Source organism: Rana temporaria, chromosome 10, assembly GCF_905171775.1.
Source record: "Rana temporaria chromosome 10, aRanTem1.1, whole genome shotgun sequence".
Taxonomy (NCBI): Eukaryota; Metazoa; Chordata; class Amphibia; order Anura; family Ranidae; genus Rana; species Rana temporaria.
The window spans coordinates 24581879-24586102 of record NC_053498.1 but is presented as its reverse complement, the minus strand read 5'-3'; the positions used below and the strand labels follow the sequence as shown (position 1 = coordinate 24586102).

The following is a 4224-nucleotide window of genomic DNA, read 5'->3' as shown; positions in this document are numbered from 1 at the left end:
GTGAATGGAAACTTCTACTGGCTTCCAGTTTGAACAAGAACCTCTCCCATTGGCCACCAATGTGAATGAGATCCTCTCCCACTTTCCACCAATGTGAACAAGAACCTCCCCCTGTCCACCAATGTAAATGAGATCCTCTCCCACTGTCCACCAATGTGAACAAGAACCTCCCACTGTCCACCAATGTGAACAAGAACCTTCCACTGTCCACCAATGTGAATGAGATCCTCACCCACTGTCCACCAATGTGAACAAGAACCTCCCACTGTCCACCAATGTGAATGAGATCCTCTCCCACTGTCCACCAATGTGAACAAGAACCTCCCACTGTCCACCAATGTGAATGAGATCCTCTCCCACTGTCCACCAATGTGAACAAGAACCTCCCACTGTCCACCAATGTGAATGAGATCCTCTCCCACTGTCCACCAATGTGAATGAGATCCTCTCCCACTGTCTACCAATGTGAATGAGATCCTCACCCACTGTCCACCAATGTGAATGAGATCCTCTCCCACTGTCCACCAATGTGAACAAGAACCTCCCACTGTCCAAATTTGAAGAGGAACCTCTCCTACTGACCGCCAATGTGAATGGAAACTTCTACTGGCCTCCAGTTTGAACAAGAACCTCTCCCACTTTCCACCAATGTGAACAAGAACCTTCCACTGTCCACCAATGTAAATGAGATCCTCTCCCACTGTCCACCAATGTGAACAAGAACCTCCCACTGTCCACCAATGTGAATGAGATCCTCTCCCACTGTTCACCAATGTGAATGAGATCCTCTCCCACTGTCTACCAATGTGAATGAGATCCTCACCCACTGTCCACCAATGTGAATGAGATCCTCTCCCACTGTCCACCAATGTGAACAAGAACCTCCCACTGTCCAAATTTGAAGAGGAACCTCTCCTACTGACCGCCAATGTGAATGGAAACTTCTACTGGCCTCCAGTTTGAACAAGAACCTCTCCCACTTTCCACCAATGTGAACAAGAACCTTCCACTGTCCACCAATGTAAATGAGATCCTCTCCCACTGTCCACCAATGTGAACAAGAACCTCCCACTGTCCACCAATGTGAACAAGAACCTCCCACTGTCCACCAATGTGAATGAGATCCTCACCCACTGTCCACCAATGTGAACAAGAACCTCCCACTGTCCACCAATGTGAATGAGATCCTCTCCCACTGTCCACCAATGTGAACAAGAACCTCCCACTGTCCACCAATGTGAATGAGATCCTCTCCCACTGTCCACCAATGTGAATGAGATCCTCTCCCACTGTCTACCAATGTGAATGAGATCCTCACCCACTGTCCACCAATGTGAATGAGATCCTCTCCCACTGTCCACCAATGTGAACAAGAACCTCCCACTGTCCAAATTTGAAGAGGAACCTCTCCTACTGACCGCCAATGTGAATGGAAACTTCTACTGGCCTCCAGTTTGAACAAGAACCTCTCCCACTTTCCACCAATGTGAACAAGAACCTTCCACTGTCCACCAATGTAAATGAGATCCTCTCCCACTGTCCACCAATGTGAACAAGAACCTCCCACTGTCCACCAATGTGAATGAGATCCTCTCCCACTGTTCACCAATGTGAATGAGATCCTCTCCCACTGTCTACCAATGTGAATGAGATCCTCACCCACTGTCCACCAATGTGAATGAGATCCTCTCCCACTGTCCACCAATGTGAACAAGAACCTCCCACTGTCCAAATTTGAAGAGGAACCTCTCCTACTGACCGCCAATGTGAATGGAAACTTCTACTGGCCTCCAGTTTGAACAAGAACCTCTCCCACTTTCCACCAATGTGAACAAGAACCTTCCACTGTCCACCAATGTAAATGAGATCCTCTCCCACTGTCCACCAATGTGAACAAGAACCTCCCACTGTCCACCAATGTGAACAAGAACCTCCCACTGTCCACCAATGTGGATGAGATCCTCACCCACTGTCCACCAATGTGAACAAGAACCTCCCACTGTCCACCAATGTGAATGAGATCCTCTCCCACTGTCCACCAATGTGAACAAGAACCTCCCACTGTCCACCAATGTGAATGAGATCCTCTCCCACTGTCCACCAATGTGAATGAGATCCTCTCCCACTGTCTACCAATGTGAATGAGATCCTCACCCACTGTCCACCAATGTGAATGAGATCCTCTCCCACTGTCCACCAATGTGAACAAGAACCTCCCACTGTCCAAATTTGAAGAGGAACCTCTCCTACTGACCGCCAATGTGAATGGAAACTTCTACTGGCCTCCAGTTTGAACAAGAACCTCTCCCACTTTCCACCAATGTGAACAAGAACCTTCCACTGTCCACCAATGTAAATGAGATCCTCTCCCACTGTCCACCAATGTGAACAAGAACCTCCCACTGTCCACCAATGTGAACAAGAACCTCCCACTGTCCACCAATGTGAATGAGATCCTCACCCACTGTCCACCAATGTGAACAAGAACCTCCCACTGTCCACCAATGTGAATGAGATCCTCTCCCACTGTCCACCAATGTGAACAAGAACCTCCCACTGTCCACCAATGTGAATGAGATCCTCTCCCACTGTCCACCAATGTGAATGAGATCCTCTCCCACTGTCTACCAATGTGAATGAGATCCTCACCCACTGTCCACCAATGTGAATGAGATCCTCTCCCACTGTCCACCAATGTGAACAAGAACCTCCCACTGTCCAAATTTGAAGAGGAACCTCTCCTACTGACCGCCAATGTGAATGGAAACTTCTACTGGCCTCCAGTTTGAACAAGAACCTCTCCCACTTTCCACCAATGTGAACAAGAACCTTCCACTGTCCACCAATGTAAATGAGATCCTCTCCCACTGTCCACCAATGTGAACAAGAACCTCCCACTGTCCACCAATGTGAATGAGATCCTCTCCCACTGTTCACCAATGTGAATGAGATCCTCTCCCACTGTCTACCAATGTGAATGAGATCCTCACCCACTGTCCACCAATGTGAATGAGATCCTCTCCCACTGTCCACCAATGTGAACAAGAACCTCCCACTGTCCAAATTTGAAGAGGAACCTCTCCTACTGACCGCCAATGTGAATGGAAACTTCTACTGGCCTCCAGTTTGAACAAGAACCTCTCCCACTTTCCACCAATGTGAACAAGAACCTTCCACTGTCCACCAATGTAAATGAGATCCTCTCCCACTGTCCACCAATGTGAACAAGAACCTCCCACTGTCCACCAATGTGAACAAGAACCTCCCACTGTCCACCAATGTGAATGAGATCCTCACCCACTGTCCACCAATGTGAACAAGAACCTCCCACTGTCCACCAATGTGAATGAGATCCTCTCCCACTGTCCACCAATGTGAACAAGAACCTCCCACTGTCCACCAATGTGAATGAGATCCTCTCCCACTGTCCACCAATGTGAATGAGATCCTCTCCCACTGTCTACCAATGTGAATGAGATCCTCACCCACTGTCCACCAATGTGAATGAGATCCTCTCCCACTGTCCACCAATGTGAACAAGAACCTCCCACTGTCCAAATTTGAAGAGGAACCTCTCCTACTGACCGCCAATGTGAATGGAAACTTCTACTGGCCTCCAGTTTGAACAAGAACCTCTCCCACTTTCCACCAATGTGAACAAGAACCTTCCACTGTCCACCAATGTAAATGAGATCCTCTCCCACTGTCCACCAATGTGAACAAGAACCTCCCACTGTCCACCAATGTGAACAAGAACCTCCCACTGTCCACCAATGTGAATGAGATCCTCTCCCACTGTCCACCAATGTGAACAAGAACCTCCCACTGTCCACCAATGTGAACAAGAACCTCCCACTGTCCACCAATGTGAATGAGATCCTCACCCACTGTCCACCAATGTGAACAAGAACCTCCCACTGTCCACCAATGTGAATGAGATCCTCTCCCACTGTCCACCAATGTGAACAAGAACCTCCCACTGTCCACCAATGTGAATGAGATCCTCTCCCACTGTCCACCAATGTGAACAAGAACCTCCCACTGTCCACCAATGTGAATGAGATCCTCTCCCACTGTCCACCAATGTGAATGAGATCCTCTCCCACTGTCTACCAATGTGAATGAGATCCTCACCCACTGTCCACCAATGTGAACAAGAACCTTCTACTGACCAGCAATTTGAACAAAACCTTTATTATTGACCAGCAATGTAAAGGGGAGCCT

The 4224-nt window shown here is 48.4% G+C and overlaps 1 long non-coding RNA gene across 2 annotated transcripts; it reads right to left on the bottom strand.

The window, feature by feature from the left end:
• Positions 1-361: 361 nt before the first annotated feature.
• LOC120916452 lies at positions 362-3939 on the bottom strand. 2 transcript variants are annotated; one of them, XR_005743985.1, is made up of 6 exons: positions 3912-3939; positions 3387-3544; positions 2551-3049; positions 2056-2213; positions 1220-1718; positions 362-882 (listed from the first exon to the last, which is right to left on the bottom strand). It is a non-coding gene; the product is annotated as an uncharacterized LOC120916452 (long non-coding RNA). The 2 variants fall into 2 exon arrangements; XR_005743984.1 differs by lacking the exon at positions 3912-3939 and having other exon boundaries at positions 3387-3743.
• Positions 3940-4224: the final 285 nt, after the last annotated feature.